This window comes from Moschus berezovskii, chromosome 2, assembly GCF_049115385.1.
Source record: "Moschus berezovskii isolate FMDL1 chromosome 2, NW_MosBer_1.0, whole genome shotgun sequence".
NCBI classification, from domain to species: Eukaryota; Metazoa; Chordata; class Mammalia; order Artiodactyla; family Moschidae; genus Moschus; species Moschus berezovskii.
In genome coordinates, this window is record NC_142461.1 from 50,220,721 (window position 1) to 50,239,930 (window position 19,210).

Sequence of the window (19,210 nt, forward strand, 5' to 3'; positions counted from 1 at the left end):
TTCTTCTCTCACTCATCATTATGGCACAGCTGCATGAACTCATATAGTCATTTCCTCAATTGAAACTTTACGCACAAAGCATAAAAAGTGACAAGATACATACAAGACAAATTAATAAGTGAGTCTGTGTCCTTACAGCAGAACCAAGGCATCAACAGATAATTATGTTACAATATGGTATGGAAACACAAGAAAGGTATAAATCAAGTACCTGTATGTTCAGGTACTAGACTAGAAGGCTTCTAGACTTCAACTGCCATTTTATGTGTTAGAATCTCCCCAAAATATATTCCATCTGAACTCTGGGATATATATCCATATATATCCATATATCCCATTGTGTGCTAGACAGGACCATTCAGATATCCTAGAGGCATCTTAAAATTGAACTAATATTTCTCACCTGGACTACTCCTCCCTTTTACTTCTGTCTCCATTGGTGTTTACATACCTCTTGTGTCACTCAGAACAGAAATCTAGGGGCTATTCTATCGTCTTCACTTTGTGCACTTCACCACACTTCAGTTCAGTTCAGTTCAGTCGCTCAGTCGTGTCCGACTCTCTGCGACCCCTAATCAGGCACTAAGTCTTAGGATTTCTTTCTAAGTATTTCTTTTCTAGTTCATGGATATTTCTCAAATGTCATCCCTTCTATTCCCTGTGTATTGTCATTTTCTTGTACATTTCCCTGCACAGCCTCTTACAAACCATATGGAAGGACTTACGTGTCATTTCCTAGCATTTTTCACAGCCTGGGTTTTAATATGAGGATGAATAAATGAATGAGCAGATGGTATATGAAAATAGAAAAGGGGCGACTCTGATGACGTCAGGAGAAGCCTCACAAACAAGGCAATATTTGAGTTTGTTTTAAATGATCAGTGGAAACTGGCCCAGGTAAGAAGTAAGCAGGATATTTCAGGCCTCAGAAGATCATGGGCTTTTCTGAGAGCAGTGAAACTCTCAGCATCACCAGGACAGGAGAGACAGCCAAATAAGTGGTTAAAGATGAAACTGGAGAAGGCAACTGGGAACTTAAAGGGATCTTGGGATCCCACAGGTGAATTTGGATTGAACTTCTAGAAGCAACAGAGAATCAGAAAATGTGTATAAGCAGAGGAGTGGAATCACCACTTTGTTTTGGGTGGAGACAACTCTGCTGGGGACAGATAGTAGTGGGAAGAAACTGGTGGCGGAGAGAGGTGGTGAGGGTCAGAAATGAGTCACCAGCAGTGGGAATGGAGAGAAGGAGAGAGATATCACAGTTATTTTAAAGGTAGAATCAATAAAGTTAGATGACGTTAGAAAACACAGTACCTCAGTGTTAACTTGGTGATAACTTGTTTAAATCTTTTTTGCTGTTCCTTAACTAAAACACTATTTTAAAACTGAAAACACACAAACAACCTCATGTCGATAGAACTAAATACCCAGGGAAACAATTTTCACTATAGCATTTGGGTTTTTTCCAGGCAAAATTATGTGCAGTCCCAAAGGGTCCCAAAGCCGGATGTCGTCTAAGCACATAACAGATACTTTTAACTTAGGAAGGATCAGGGGCCTGAAAAAAGTCTAAATAACAACTAAAATAACCAGATACCAAATACTTGAAGAATTGTTCAAATGATACCAGTGGAAAACATTGAAAACTGGGGCTGAAGAGCAATTAATAGAGGAGGAATATAAAATAATCATCCAAAATTAAAAATGACCCAAGATAATTGACTTCAAAATTCATAAAAACCATTTCCTCTTGGAAAATGAAGAAAGCTTTTACAATAAGTGACACTGGAGTTACACTTTAAAGTGTGTAGTAATTTCATTTGCAGAGCTGAGGGGAAGCCCTCTTTAGTAAAGGGAATAATGACAGAAGTGGGAAAATCTGGGTACCATTGAAGGAATGGCCAGAGATTTCCAGTTTGATTTGGAACTGGGAACATAACCAGAAATAGTGGAAATTAAGATTGAAAATGTAGGATGGAGCCAGGTCATGATAGACCTTGAATGTCACACATGAAGGAGTCTGAACTTGAAGAACCTCTAAAAGTGGGTTGAACAAAATGTGGCACGCTTCACACCAGGTTTCAGGAAGAGTCACTTATCAAGGTAGGCAAAATGGACTGAAGGGGTGGGACAATAGCAAAGGAGCAACTGGAACACATATGAGAGAAAAATTTGAGGAAAATATAAAAGTAGACATCGCTTACCATGATTGGGATTGGAAAAGACTCAGATTAGTCCCACTGGGGAAATCAGTTGGGAGCTAATTAGCAATGAGAAAGCAATGGAGTGGAGCCAAAGGTCTAATTGAGGAGGTGATATTCATAGCAAGATCAATCAGACCAGTTTTTCTGCTGTCTTATCTCTGGATGGCCCCTGGAACTGCAGCAGCTGTCATGCAATCAGGAAGATAACCAGTCATACTGAAACTGACCTAATAGGATCAATCTGGTGGAGGGAGGATGGAAAGATCCCAGTTCTTTAATGATGTTACTGAGTCACTGATTTAACTAACCATGGGATTTGGAGCAATATGCTAAAATGTTAAAATAAAATCAGTCATAAGACTTTTTTTTTTTAAGCTCAGTAATGTGAGAGCAAGAATAGAGAAATCAGATGGTGGAATCTAGTCTGAATTTGCGATTGACAAAGCAAATAAAATAGGACACAGGGAACAGAGCCTGAAGTCCATGAATCTAGCAAGAACCAAGTTTAAATAGCAAGCAAAAAGGTCCTATGGATAGGGAGGTAGATGAGGCCAACGTGACATGTCAAGGCAATGAACTGGGCAAGGAGCTATTCCAGTGGAAGAAAGCCAAGATTTAATACAAGAAAAGATTAAGAATATGTAGAACCATAACCGATATGGCCTGAGAAGATCATTTCACATGAGGAGTTATGTCTGTGCCTACAGGAACAAGATGTCATAGAAATAAACTTAAGTTTCAGAAACCGAAGCTCTCTGAGGACCGGGATTGGCACAGCAGATAAGTGTTCAGTGTCCTCAAGATGAGAGAAGAAAGAGAGGAAGCCAACAAAAGCAGATTTTAATGGAGTAAGATGCATGCACAACATGTGAATTGAATATAAGATGAAAGAAGTGTGGTATACAAGGATAGAGTGGTGCTTAAAACACAGTTCTTGAGAGATAATGAACAAATAATACTAGTCTGGATGTGACAGTGAGAAGCAGGAAATTTGCTGACCCCTGTTCCTTACTCTGAGAGCCAGAGAAAGTAGAAGTGACCACTGGTGATAAATTTGGCTCAGGAACTTATAACTTAGAACAAAGCCAAGACTGAGTTTCAGCAAAAGTGCAGGAATATGTGGAAGGGAAAGGTTAAAGAATGTGAACTCTGTTTAACAGGTAGAGTACTAGAGTGTAGTAGAAAGGCATGGGAGGGGACAAGGCAGGTATGGAATGGGGGCTGGGGTTTAAAATCTATAGGCAGAGAGCAGAAGCATCAGAGATGGGCACATGTACCTTGGGAAAGCATTTTTAAAGAGAGAAATGTGGTGGCATCTAATTGGGTATTTGGCTAGCAAGACAAGGGTTGACAGGGGAAAACAAGACAGGGGGGATAAACTAAGGCAGATTTTGGTAGCTTAACAGCCTGGTAAATTAAAAACTGTAAATAAATTTAGAACTAGACAGACCTGATCTGAGTCCTGACTCTGCTATTTACTAGCTATGTGACCTGAAGCTTCTGTTTCCTCATCATTAAAATGGAAATTAAAAACTCAGACTTTGCTGAGGTTTAAATACAATTTCAAAATAATTTATGTAACATTTCATGGTCACTGGCTCAGGAGAAGTGTCACTCTATGACTACAGCTAGCTTCTTGGCTGCTGGCCTGCCAGTCAGCTTCTAGGACATGCCAGGGGGAAGGAGACTTAAGCACCTTCCCCAACAGCATTCCCCACAAAGTACACAAGGCCACTGATACACATCCATGCTCAGTACTGTCCAACTCTGCAAACCTATGGACTGTAACCCACCAGGGTCCTCTGTCCATGGGATTTTCCAGGCAAGAATACTGGAGTGGGTTGCCATTTCCTTCTCTAGAGGATCTTCCCAGCCCAGGGATCAAACCCGCATCTCGTGCATTGCCGGGAGAACTCTTTATCACTGAGACACTTGGGAAGACTACAATACCACTGGAGATAACAGCTATTGGTTTAGCAATGAAAAAGAATGAAAATTCTGAATTAAACTCAATAATTCAGCAGCCAAACCTAAAAAGACGTGAAAAGGAATTTTGTACACATGGTGGCAGAGGCACTTTGTGCTCTGCATTTGTTTATTCAGTGAGTCAGCCTATTATCAGCACTTGCAAATTAACTCTAATTATCAGATAAAAGTAGTTATTCTAATTGCTTGATAATCAACTACTACAAAAAGCCTAAGTAATGAGTAATAATTTACTATATCATTTCATAAAGATCTTTTCTTTCTTTTTTTTTTTAAAGTAGGACACACTCAAGATTGTATCTGGTTTATAGACACACTGGGACCAGTCACAATTTTTTTAATTTATTTTATTTTTGGTCCCACTGAGAGGCATGTGGGATCTGAGATCCCTGACCAGAGATCAGACTTGTGCTCCCCTGCAATGGAAGCACAATCTTAACCACGGGTCCCTAGGGACTGGTTTACAATTTTATTTAGCCTTTCAGAATTCATACTAGGTTCAGGCCAATGATTCCCAAATTTAAACCTCCTGTCCAGGCGTTTTCATTGAGGCCCAGCAGACCTCTCTGACATCTCACCTTCAATATCTAATAAGCAGTCCCAGCTTAGAATGGTAAAAACAGAACTCTTGGTATGCTTCCCAACCAGTCCCTCCCCAGGTCTCCCCTTCCTCAATAAATACCACCATCATTTACCAAGTTATTCAAGCCCCAAACACAGGAATCATCCTAGGGTCATACTTTTGTTTACTGTCCTACAATCATCTATTAACAAGCCCTGTGGGCTCCTCCCTAAAATATGTGCTAAAGCCACATAAGGTTCTCTCTTTCTCAATCACTACTAATTCTGCCTGAGTCACCATTACCTCTCACTTGGATTACTGGAATACTAACTCTCAGAGATCAAATTGCTAACATCCATCAGATCATCAAAAAAGCAAGAGAGTTCCAGAAAAACATCTACTGCTTTATTGACTATGCTAAAGCCTTTGTGGGCTCAATAAAGGACAGAAATGGTAGGGACCTAACAGAAGCAGAAGATATTAAGAAGAGGTGGCAAGAATACACAGAAGAACTGTACAAAAAAGATCTTCATGACCCAGATAATCACGATGGTGTGATCACTCACCTAGAGCCAGACATCCTGGAATGTGAAGTCAAGTGGGCCTTAGGAAGCATCACTATGAACAAAGCTAGTGGAGGTGATGGAATTCCAGTTGAGCTATTTTCAAATCCTGAAGAATGATGCTGTGAAAATGCTGCACTCAATATGCCAGCAAGTATGGAAACTCAGCAGTGGCCACAGGATGGGAAAAGGTCAGTCTTCATTCCAATCCCAAAGAAAGGCAATGACAAAGAATGCTCAAACTACTGCACAATTGCACTCATCTCACACACTAGTAAAGTCATGCTCAAAATTCTCCAAGCCAGGCTTCAGCAATACATGAACCGTGAACTTTCAGATGTTCAAGCTGGTTTTAGAAAAGGCAGAGGACCCGAGATCAAATTGCCAACATCCGATGGATCATTGAAAAAGCAAGAGAGTTCCAGAAAAACATCTATTTCTGCTTTATCGACTACGCCAAAGCCTTTGACTGTGTGAATCACAATAAACTGTGAAACATTCTGAAAGAGATGGGAATACCAGACCACCTGACCTGATTCTTAAGAAACCTATATGCAGGTCAGGAAGCAACAGTTAGAACTGGACATGGAACAACAGACTGGTTCCAAATAGGAAAAGGAGTACATCAAGGTTGTATATTGTCACCCTGCTTATTTAACTTATATGCAGAGTACATCATGAGAAACACTGGGCTGGAGGAAGCACAAGCTGGAATCAAGATTGCCGGGAGAAATATCAATAACCTCAGATATGCAGATGACACCACCCTTATGACAAAGGGTGAAGAAGAAAAAGAGCCTTTTTCACATAGAAAAAGAAAGTGAAAAAGAACTAAAGAGCCTCTTGAAAGTGAAAGAGGAGAGTGAAAAACTTGGCTTAAAACTCAACATTCATAAAACTAAGATCATGGCATCTGGTCCCGTTACTTCATGGCAAATAGATGGGGAAAAAATGGAAACAGAGACAGACTTTATTTTGGGGGGCTCCAAAATCACTGAAGATGGTGACTGCAGCCATGAAATTTAAAGACACTTGCTCCTTGAAAGAAAAGTCATGACCAACCTAGACAGCATATTAAAAAGCAGAGAGTTGGACTATAAAGAAAGCTGAGTGCAGAAGAATTGATGCTTCTGAACTATGGTGTTAGAAAAGACTCCTGAGAGTCCCCTGGACTCCAAGGAGATCCAACCAGTCCATTCTAAAGGAGATCAGTTCTGAATATTCATTGGAAGGACTGATGCTGAAGCTGAAACTCCAATACTTTGGCCAACTGATGCGAAGAACTGACTCATTTGAAAAGACCCTACTGCGTGGAAAGATTAAAGGTGGGAGGAGAAGGGGATGATAGAGGATGAGATGGTTGGATGGCATCACCGACTCAATGGACATGAGTTTGAGTAAATTCCAGGAGTTGGTGATGAAATTGGGAAAGCCTGGTGTGCTGCAGTCTATGGGGTCGCAATGAGTCGGACACAACAGAGACTGAACTGAACTGAACTCCCTTATCACTCTCCCTAGGGCTTCCTGATAGTTCAGTTGGTAAAGAATCTACCTGCAATAAAGGAAACCCCTTTTTGATTCCTGGGTTGGGAAGATCTGCTGGAGAGGGGATAGGCTACCCACTCCAGTATTCTTGGGCTTCCCTTGTGGCTCAGCTGGTGAAGTATCCGCCTGCAAGGCGGGAGACCTGGGTTTGATCTCTTGATTGGGAAGATCCCCTGGAGAAGGGAAAGGCTACCCACTCCATCATTCTGGCATAGAGAATTCCATGAACTGTATAGCCCATGGGGTCACAAAGGATCAGACACGACTGAGGGACTTTCACTCTCAATCACTCTCCTACTGGTCCACCATCCATTCTCCACCAAACAGCCAGAGAAACCATAAAAAAAAAGGTACAAATCAGAAAGTGTTATTCTCTAGTTTACACCTTCCGATGGTTCATTGCTTTTACAATAAAATCCATACTTTCCCTACAAGGTACACCTGACTGCATGCCTACTCAGGCCCCTGACTTCAACTCCTGTCATTCTCCCCTGCACACACTGCACTCTGGCCACACTGGCCTTGCTTCTCCTCAAACGTGTGGAGTTCATCCTTATCTTTTTCTTGCTATTTCTCTGCCTGGAATATCCCAACACCAGACCTTTTCATGGCCAGTTCCTCCTTTTCATCAAGGAGGAAATATTTGCCCTTCAGTGAAGCTGAAAAAGTGAAAGTGAAAGTTGATCAGTCATGTCCGATTCTTTGTGATCCCATGAACTGTATATGGAATTCTCCAGGAATTCTCCTGGAATTCTCCAGGCCAGAATACTGGAGTGCGCAGCCTTTCTCTTCTCCAGGAGATCTTCCCAACCCAGGGACTGAACCCAGGTCTCCTGCTTTGCAGGCAAACTCTACCATCTGAGCCACTAGGAAGCCCAATGAAGCTATTCCAATCTTAATGACTACCTCCTTCTAGTCTCACTCTATTGAATTGTTGTTGTTATTTAGTCACTAGGTCATGTCTGACTCTTTTGCGACCCCATGGATGTGTATCCCGCCAGGTTCCTCTGTCCATGGAATGCTCCAAACAAGAATACTGGAGTGGTTTGCCATTTTCTTCTCCAGGGATCTTCCTGACCCAGGGATCAAACCCATGTCTCCTGCACTGGTAGGCAGATTCTTTATCACTAAGCCACCATGGAAGCCTCTCTACTGAATTACATATTTTTATTTTTTCATATATGTTGTCACCAACATAGCAATAATAGCTACTCAATAAATCTAGAAGTAATTAATAAACCATGTACACTTTTTCTTAAAATAGCATCCTAACTTGGGACAATGCAATCTCAAGGTCACCTGGCACTCACTTTCAACTCAAGAGTTACTCAGAAATCTGCTGGATTGACTCCCATCAGCTCCCAAGTTGATGAGAAGGGATAAAGGTAAAAGTCTCAGAGTAAAACACATTTGTGGCCTGTGTCACTTCATAGTTCATACCTGCATGCACTGTTCTGGCTAAGAGCCTCTCAGAGCAGGTAGGACTCTCTGGACAAAGACTCAGAATGTGTTTCTTGAAGAACTTGAGCAGCTCCTCCACCCCAGGCAGGCAGAGTCACCAGCAGCAGGGTGGCTCCAGAAAGACTTGAGGACAAGGAATGTTTGCCCCTGCAGTGGAGAATATTGCTAAATCTCCTTCTCTGTACAGCCATCTTACAGACACAGACATGAACCAGAATTGGTTGGATTCTTCCTGTCAATCATCATGACTCTTGTGACAACCATGCAAAGGCTTTCAAAATGTGCTGATAACTTGAAGGAACTTTGAGAAAGGTCATAGTTCTGAGCAGTGCTATAAAGTTACCCACAATGCTTTCCACACAAGAGAAGAAGCTGAGCTTGGTTTTTTTTTAGCTTTTGCTTATATGTATCAAATGGTATATGAATATATAACATATCATAGAAAAAAATGTGTTTTACTTTTAAAAATAAAACCAGCAAGCCAGACAAAGACAAATATGATACCACTTATATGTGGACTCTAAAGATAATGATACAAATCAACTAATATACAAAACAGAAATAGACTCACAGACATAGAAAACAAACATGGTTACCAAAAGGGAGCAGGGGCAGGAATAAATTAGGAGTTTGGAATTAACAGATACACACTGCTATATATAAAATATACAACATACTGTATAGTATGGGCTTCCCTGGTGGCTCAGATGGTAAAGAATCTGCCTGCCATTAGGAGATCCCAGTTCAATCCCCAGGTCAAAGGATCCCTGGAGAAGGAAATGGCAACCCACTCCAGGATTTTTGCCTGGGAAATCCCATCGACAGAAGAGCCTGGTAGGCTACAGTCCATGGGGTTGCAAAGAATCGGATGCTGTATAGTTCAGAAAACTATATTCAATATTTAATAACCTATGAGGGAAAAGAATCTGAAAATCACATATATATGTATATATATACATACATATATATACACACACACATATATATATATCACTGAATCACTTCGTTGTACACCTGAAACTAACACAACATTGTAAATCAACTATATGTCAATTAAAAAAATAAAAATAAAATAAAACCAGGAAAGATCATACTAGGTTTTACAATCCAAATTCTCCAGATTCGATAAATAAGAAAAATGGAACCCAGAAAGTTTAAGTGACTCAAGATTCCCCAACAATTCAGAATGTTTTTCATACATAACACCTTATTTTTTGCCCATTTTTTATCGTGAAGGATAATTTCTTTATTTTGCCCTTGCTCAGGGGTTTCAGTAAAATTAACCTTAGGAGGATGTTTTCTGAGGTTGTCAGACACATAATTGAATTCAACAAGGTCACAGTCTCTAGGAGAGGAAGAAAAACCTTTTCTCACCTCACATCTTGTTACATTTTGTTTTTCCCTTCTTCTTGCTACGTGTAATTTTTTTTTTAAGTAGAATGTCTTCACACTAAATTTATCTTGGAAAGATTATCCAAGAAATTAGAGTTCCAAGTTTTCCAGATATTGCAAAACAAACCCCATATTTGCCTTTCTTTGACAAAACTTGGCAGCCTGCCTTGAAAACTGACATTATTCAGCATGTGCCCTCATGGCATAATTCCCAAATCCTCTGTAATCTTACAAAAGCATTTTCTTTCCTTCTAAAGAAATGTTCACTTTCAGATAAGACACTTCCATGATATGAATCAGTTATTTCCCTTTGTCAGTGAGAAAGTCAACTGGAGCCTTATTCAGGGAGGAGACTACCACACCTAAATGCAAGTATTTAAAACTTCCTTGATTACCAAAATGAATGTATTCACTCAATACATTTCTTATTAAATTTTTTTCTGTTACATTACTAATTTTTTATTGAACTATTGTTGATGTACCATATTATGTTAGTTTCATAATATGTGTTAATTATATAAAATTAATAGTTTATATTATTAATATAGGTGTATTAATTATATAAAATTATTTACATATGCATATATGAGATATATGAGATGATCACAACAATTAGCCTAACCATCTGGCCACATACAAATATTATTGACCATATTCCTTATGGTGTACATTACATTTCCATGAATTATTTATAATACATCTGGAGATGTATACCTCTTAATACCCTTCACCAATTTTCCCCTCACCAACTACCTCCCTCATTCCTTTTTTTTAATTTATAGTAATTTGATAGTTGTTTCAACAGAATGCAAATGATATAGGCAACCTCCGGGTTGGGTACTTAAACTCTGTCCTGATGTTACTCCTAAAAGCAAAAATTTTGAACCAAATTATTTGCTGATTATACAAATCATACATGTTAATTTTGGGGGAAAATTCTCAATGTATAACAAAGACAGTACAAATCACCTGAAATCCAGCCACCATCCAGAGAGAGAATCATCACTAATGTTTTGGTAAGCAACATGCTATATGTCTTTCCATGCAACACATAATATATAATTTTCAGCAAATAAAAATCATATAAAGATTGGCTTGTGGATAAGTTCATTCTTAGTCTACAGTCCATCTACCCTCATCCCCTGTGCCACCTCTTGCCCCTTCCTTAGCCAATGAAACAGCCTAATTCCCTCTAGGTTCATACATTTTTATGCAATAGCTACAATCTATTAAGCGCTTAAAATTTTCTCCAGCATCTTAGTTACTTGGTGTTTCTTTCACCCTTTATTTTTTTTTTAAAGATGTGTTGTTAACCTCAGGGGCCCCTTTCACCACCTATTTTGCTATCTATCTCACTCATCTAGAAACCGAAAGCCCTGACTCCTCACGAGAGGGATCCTCCACACCTGACATTGCAAAAGGCTTTCTGGGCTGCCCTGTTTCTCCCTTTCTGTTTCTTGTTGATTTGTAGCACAAGGCCTCAGGTAAAGGGCAAGCCAATATAATAAATAACATGGATGGATGACACTGGCAAATACATAAAGGTCACCATTATGACTGAACAAATAGGGACTTCTTGATTATTTTTACAAGGATAAGAAAATGCTGACCCTAAAGACTGACCTCACTAAAAATTTGACCAGGACAAGTATTTAATAATCATAATCCCAGAATATTTGCAGTGTGCAACATTTTTTAAAAAATAACATATATATAAACCTATCAGTTAATTTTCTGATGGTTTAAAAAAGACTAAGGATTTTGTTCTTTAGCTAAAGGAAATAAAAGAGGGGGTTATTAAACACAAAATACAAATAAGATTCATGTTGAAGACTGCATTATTTTTAATGTTTATTTTCCCACAGCATCTAACCATGTCTAGGGTATGGGATATAGTAGATTCATAAGTTTAATGAGTAAAATATTTCCCCCTACATATTTCAAACTGAACTTAAATATGTAGGGGGAAATATTTTACTCATTAAACTTATGAATCTACTATATCCCATACCCTAGACATGGTTAGATGCTGTGGGAAAATAAGGGTAAAACAGACAGAGCTCCTGCCTTCAATAAGCTTATGGGTCACTGTAGCATTGTTTGACAAAAATAATGCAAGACACATTGATACTTTTTCAAGTACAAAGAAACACATGAAATTAATTTTAATAATATACTTTAATCCAATAATGCCCAAAATACTATTTCAAAATATAAACAACACTTAAAAATCACTAGTGAGATATTTTGCATACTAGGTCTTCAAAATCCAGTGTGTGTTTTACACTCAGAGCACATCTCTAACTGCACCAGCCATATTTGAACAACTACTGCATTGGAAGCACAGGCTTAGTGCACCTGTAAGAAGGGTCCTGGTTATGCTGTGTACAAACAACCCAACCTCTCAGGTGCCAAAAGCATCAAAAATATATTTCTAGCTCAAGCTACATGTCCTTTGCAGGTCAGCAGGGGAGTCAGGCACCATATCAACACACAATCATAGTTAACAAGAATGAGAAGCAGGAGTTGAGCACCAGCTATCAAGTGCTTCCCACCTGAAAATGACATGCGTTATTTCTGTGACAAAAGGAAACTTGCAGCCAAAGGCAATGGGAAGTGCAATCCTATCACCGGCCCAGAAAACTGAGAGCTGAAATATTTGCCGCCCGATGCCAGTGATTACCACATCTCTTGGGCAAACATCCTGAGTCAAGCAATGGTAAGAGCAAGAAGGAAGATAAAGAGGGAGACAGCTAGAGTTAAGCTACACCAGGTGGTGGAAGGTGATGAGAGCACTCAGCATGGGATAGAGAAAATGCCAGAGGAGTTTAGGGGAGAGTAAAGTGACTTCTGGCACCAACAGAGAAGCAGCTATAAATAGGCTTGTCTGGAACCACCTTACACATCTGGAAGGCAGTCCCACCTAATTAGCCTAGAGGCTAGCCTTGAGAAACCAGATATCTCACCTCTATTACAGAGTACAAATTGCTGCTGGATGCAACCTGTGAAAATGTACAGCACAATATATACTAGATTCAAACATGCACTTTGAGAGTAATTCTGTGGAAACTGTCCTTTTAAACCACTCACTCTGAAATTATAAAACAGCCATCTCTGAACCAACCATTAGATCATCCAGATCATTCTAATGTCTCAGAAAAGGAGAAGGAAGGGAAGTCCTCTGCAGTGACTAATACCGTACCATGCTCAGAAAACGTCCAGCAGAATAAGAAATGCAAAGAAAAACAAACACAGTAGCAAAAAGACAATTTCAATTTCCTAAGCAGTATAGAGGAGAGTGAAAAATCTGGCTTAAAACTCAACATTCAAAAAACTAAGATCTTGACATCCGGTCCCATCACTTCATGGCAAATAGATGGGGAAACAATGGAAAAAGTGACAGACTTTATTTTCTTGGGCTCCAAAATCACTGAGGATGGTAACTGTAGCCATGAAATTAAAAGACGCCTGCGCCTTGGAAGAAAAGCTATGGCAAACCTAGAAAGCATATTAAAAAGCAGAGACATTATTTTGCTGGCAAAGGTCCATCTAGTCAAAGCTATAGTTTTTCCAGTAGTCATGCATGGATATAAAAGTTGGACCATAAAGAAAGCTGAGAGCCAAAGAATTGATGCTTTTAAACTGTGGTATTGAAGAAGACTCTTGAGAGTCCCTTGGACTCCAAGGAGATCCAACCAGTCCATCCTAAAGGAAATCAGTCCTGAATATTCATTGGAAGGACTGATGCTAAAGCTGAAGCTCCAATGCTTTGGCTACCTGATGCAAAGAGCTGAATCACTGGAAAAGCCCTGATGCTGGGAAAGATTGAAGGTGGGAGGAGAAGTGGATGACAGAGGATGAGATGGTTGGATGGCATCACCGACTCGATGGACATGAGTTTGAGAAAGCTCCAGGAATTGGTGAGAGACAGGGAAGCCTGGCGTGCTGTAGTCCATGGGGTCACAAAGAGTCGAACACGACTAAGTGACTGAACTGAACTGATCTCACGAAGATATTGCGAGACTGTTTGGCTGAGAAACCTTCCACTTTGCCCTTGTAGGCCTCCCTGGTCATTTGGAGAAATGTTAGCTATATCTGGGAATATTTTATATATTACAGAGCTGTGAGACTATTGCATTATAAAGTATCAAGGAATGTAAAACTGCTGGACGTCACCTTTCCAGGAACAAGTCATGGGAAACAGCAGACAACTTATCTTCACATGTCTGCAGAGGTGGCTGGGTTCAGTAATATAAACTTCAGAAAAAGACAATCATACCCTGTAGAATGTCTACTGATTTACAGTACACTGCATAAGACATGTCACATTCTGTCAATCATTAAACGGAGCACAGGAGACATGCAAAATAACTTACAGTATTTCTCACTGAATACGACCCTATCCTCCAAATCATATCCTCACCCAGTAATCAAATGGCAGACAATGCTATATTAACCCTGGAAATTGCAGGGTCATCAATGTATAATCTGAAAAAAATAACAATTTGTATAATATCCATTTATTTGTCTTGTTACAAAATATGCATCTCATTCTGTCAGTCATTTAAGGTAAAAGCATATTAGATACTCATACCAACACACAGATTTTCTCACCAGAATAATCTTGTTCTCAAATTCTTTCCACACAAAAACCAAACATTAACAATTATTTACTAAAACCTGAAGGCTTTAAACAAATGTCAATATTGTCATTCTTAAAAAATTCAGTATATAATAGAATTTTTAATGTTCTTAACAATTTTCAATAAGGATCTACAGAATATTGCCATGAAGTAGGTATAACACCTCTGATTACTTCTTGCATCTCAAACATAGTCACATCTGCGACAATTAAGAATGTCAGAGGGACTTTCCTGACTTTCCTGGTTAAGAATCAGCCTGCCAATGCAGGGGACATGAGTTCCATCCCTGGTCTGGGAGGACCCCCCATGGTGCAGGTCAACTAAGCCCATGCACCACAATTACTGAGCCCGAGCCCTAGAGCTCAGGAGCTGCAACAGGAGAAACCACTGAAACGAGAGGCCTACACACTGCAGTGAAGACTAGCTCCTGCTCACTGCAACTTCAGAAAGCCTACGCACAGCAATGAAGATTCAGCATGCCTACTTGGGAAAAAAAAAATGTCAGAATTACAGGACCAAATAAAATCTATTGATCTCCCAGTCTTTCACTGACTTTGACAGTGGCATAAAAGGACACTGGTCAGTTAACACTTTGTAGCTTACAGAGAGTGTAAGATATAGCTTCCTGACTAGCAGAGAGGAAAATTACATACCCATGAAAAGCTAAAAGGAGAGAAACTGCTTTAAGTTAAGGTGGTCAAAAGACATCTCATAAGAACCAGAGGTGGGCTGACTCAAAGGATTTCGACAGTCAAGAAGAAGACAGAAGAACATTTTGGAAAAAAGTAAAAGCCCCAAAATGCAAGGTATATGCTGAAGCAACTGGATATCCACATGCAAAAGACTGAAGTTGACTCTCTACAAAAACTGACTCAAAATGGATAAAAGACATAAATGTAAGAGCTAAAATTATAAAATTCTTAGAAGAAAACAGAGGAGTAAATCTCATGACCTCAGATTAGACAATTATTTTTTAATTATGGCAACAGGAGCACATGCAACAAAAGAAAAGATAGAGATGCTGGATCTCATCAAAATTAAAAATTTTTGTGCTTCACCATTAAGTGAATTGACAACCCACGGAAGGAGAGAAAATGCTGACTCATATAATTGATAAGGAATGTTTATCTGGAATACACAAAGAACTCTCAAAACACATCAGTATAAACATAAATAATCCATTTTAAATATAGGTAAAGGATCTGAATAAATTTTCTCCAAATTTCTCCAAAGAAGATATACAAATGACAAATAAGCTCATGGAAAGATGCTCAACATCATTAGTCATCGGGGAATGCAAATAAAAAACACAACGTGATACCATTTCACATCCACTAGCATGGCTATAACCCAAAAATAGATAATAAGAAGGCAAGATGTAGAGAAATTAGTACCCTAAGCAACTACTGCTGATGAGAATGTAAAATTGTGTGGCTGCTTTTAAAAACAGTCTAGTATTTCCTCAAAAGGCTGAACACAGAGTAACCATATGACCTAGCAATTCTACTCCTAGGTATATACCCAAGAGAAATAAATGCTTCCACACAAAAACTTGAATGTGAATGTTCACAGCAGCATATTTATAATAGCCAAAAATCAGAAACAATCCAAATGTCCATCAACTGATGAGTGGATAAAAAATATGACATAGTCATACAATAACATATTATTTGGCAATAAGAAGAAATGAAATATTGACACTTGCTACAACATGGATAAACTTTTAAAACTTGATGCTAAATGAAAGAAGCTAATCAAAAGACCATATACAGTATGGTTCCATTTATTTGAAAGTGAAAGTGAAGTTCTCAGCTGTGTCTGACTCTGCGAGCCCATAGACTGTAGCCTACCAGGCTCCTCTGTCCATGGAATTCTCCAGGCAAGAATACTGGAGTGGGTAGCCTATCCCTTCTTCAGCAGATCTTCCCAACTCAGGAATCAAACCCACATTGCAGGTGGATTCTTTACCAGCTGAGCTACCAGAGAAGCCCTAAATGTTCAGAATAGGCAAATCTAAATGACTTCCCTGGTGGTGCAGATGGTAAAGCATCTGCCTACAATGCTGGAGACCCGGGTTTGATCCCTGGGTCAGGGAAGATTCCCCTGGAGAAGGAAATGGCAACCCACTCCAGTACTCTTGCCTGGAAAATCCCATGGATGGAGGATCCTGGTAGGATCCATGGTGTCACTAAGAGTCGGACACAACTGAGCGACTTCATTTTCATAGTGATAAGAGACTAGATTAGTGGCTTGCAGAAGAGTGGGTGGAGAGGAGACAGGGAGTGACTATTAATGGTTTTTTGTGGAAAGGGTAGGTAATAAGAATGCTCTAAAATTGATTGTCGTGATGGTTGAACACCTCTGTGAATATACTAAAAAACCACTGAACTGTACATTTTAAATAGGAGAATTATGTGATTATGTGAATTTATCTTAATAAAACAGCTTTTTAAAATATGCAAGGTGTGTTTAATATAGAGAACCATAAATAGACCATTCTGACCAGATAAAGTAAATTTCATAGTAACAAATGGAAACTAAAACTGGAAAACTAGGTTGCCCCTGTGTTATGCTTGCAGCCCTTCAATGAGAAGAAAAAGAATTAGAACTGTATTCCTACTTTTCCAGCTGATTGCTTTAGGATGATATGTATATAAAGAGCCCAAAACCTAATAAGCATTCAAAAAATGATAACTGTTCTTGTTATTATCATTATCAGGAGGTCCCTGATCATTCTAGACAGCGCATTCACTTTACCAGGACCTCTGGCCTGGCCTCTTAGGCCCTCCATAATCTGGATTTTATGTGACCACTTGATCTTAGCTCTACCAAGACCATGATCTTAGTTTTCTTAATGTTGAGGTTTTTTTTTTTTTAACCAGTTATCAATTCTGCATGATTAGTTCAGATGGGAAAGACAAAGTGTGGCATAGTTTGGATATGTTTATTTTTCCAATGCACTCGTTCTTCTTTTTTGTTTTTCTTCTGGGATTTCTTTTTATTCTGCACCCAAATTAGTGCCACTGTTTCTTGCATCTTACAACTCCTTTTTTTTTCTTTTTAACTTTACAATATTGTACTGGTTTTGCCATACATTGACATGAATCCCCCCCAGGTGTACACGTGTTCCCCATCCTGAACCCCCCTCCCACCTCCCTCCCCAAATCATCCCTCTGGTCCATCCCAGATCACCAGCCCTGAGCATTATGTATCATGCATCAAACCTGGACTGGCGATTCATTTCACATATGATAATATACATGTTTCAATGCATTCCCCCAAATCATCCCACCCTCACCCTCTCCCACAGAGTCCAAAACACTGTTCTATACATCTGTGCCTCTTTTGCTGTTTCGCATACAGGGTTATCATTACCATCTTCCTAAATTGCATATATATGCATTAGTATACTGTATTGGTGCTTTTCTTTCTGGCTTACTTCACTCTGTATAATAGGCTCCAGTTTCATCCACCTCATTAGAACTGATTCAAATGTATTCTTTTTAATGGCTGAGTAATACTCCATTGTGTATATGTACCACAGTTTTTTTATCCATTCGTCTGCTGATGGACATCTAGGTTGCTTCCATGACCTGGCTATTATAAACAGTGCTGCGATGAACACTGGGGTACACGTGTCTCTTTCAATTCTGGTTTCCTCGGTGTGTATGCCCAGAAGTGGGATTGCTGGATCATATGGCAGATTGATTTTTGGATTCTTAAAGAAAATAATCAAAGCCCTGAAATTCTAGGCATAATGTAATACACAAAGGCAATAACCATATAGGCAAATTAGACTTGTAAGTTATTTTGAGGTAATAAAATGTCACTGGAATAATAAGTGAAAAAACAATTAAGCTCAATAATGGCTATGTTCACTTTGTTAACCAGACACATATCAGTAGAGGGAAGCTATTAGAGATTAGTCTGTGGAAGACAGTGGACTTTACAAGAACAAGGGAGAAACTGAAAGTCACCCAAGATACCTATAACTTTTCCAGCTTTGATGGATTAGTACTTTGAGCCACATGAGGAACCATAGAATTTTCTTCCAGAAATTTTCTGTTGAACAAAAGAATTCAAACCACATGCATTATAAAGTTCAGCATCTCAAAAGCACTGACATTTTACTAATATTAAAAATAAGCCAAGAGAAAGCATATAATTTTTCCTCTGAGTTTCTTTTCATCTAGGACCATGGGGGAGATACAACTTTTTTAACTGTCAAGTAGATAATGAATACATACAAGTCATCAGAGAGTCACCAAAGAAACCCCTAAAATAAATTAACAAACAAAATGAAAAGTGGTTTTCCCATCTCTGAGCACACTAATAATTTCAGGTCTAACCACTCAGGTTAGAATGTATTCTGGTTGCTGGTATGTATGTAATGAAACCCAGATTACTTGTAAACTTAGGATAGTTATCAACGAGTGAGCAGAAAGAACAAAACCTCTGAAACATAACATGGCGTTCGCCTGCACAAAGAATAGCACATTTTCATACAGCTGCAGAGACAAATCCTCCCTGGGATTCCACGATGTCAACAACTACTCAACTTCCTGCCCTTGTAATTTCCAAATTGGAGCAGTAACCTCCTCTTCCAGGTTTGCCTCAGCCCCTGAGTCTGACACTACTGTACAGCTGAGGCTGTATAAGAAATTAGTTGGCATTAGTTGGCACATACAGAGAAAGCAATGGCAAGCCACTCCAGTACTCTTGCCTAGAAAATCCCATGGATGGAGGAGCCTGGTAGGCTGCAGTCCAGGGGGTCGCTAAGGGTCGGACACGACTGAGCGACTTCACTTTCACTTTTCACTTTCACACATTGGAGAAGGAAATGGCAGCCCA

General features: G+C 39.3%; 1 protein-coding gene across 1 annotated transcript in view; it reads right to left on the bottom strand.

The window, feature by feature from the left end:
* PLCL1 (phospholipase C like 1 (inactive)) overlaps nt 1-19,210 on the bottom strand; it is a 369,453-nt gene that overhangs the window by 182,261 nt on the left and 167,982 nt on the right. The window lies entirely within an intron of this gene.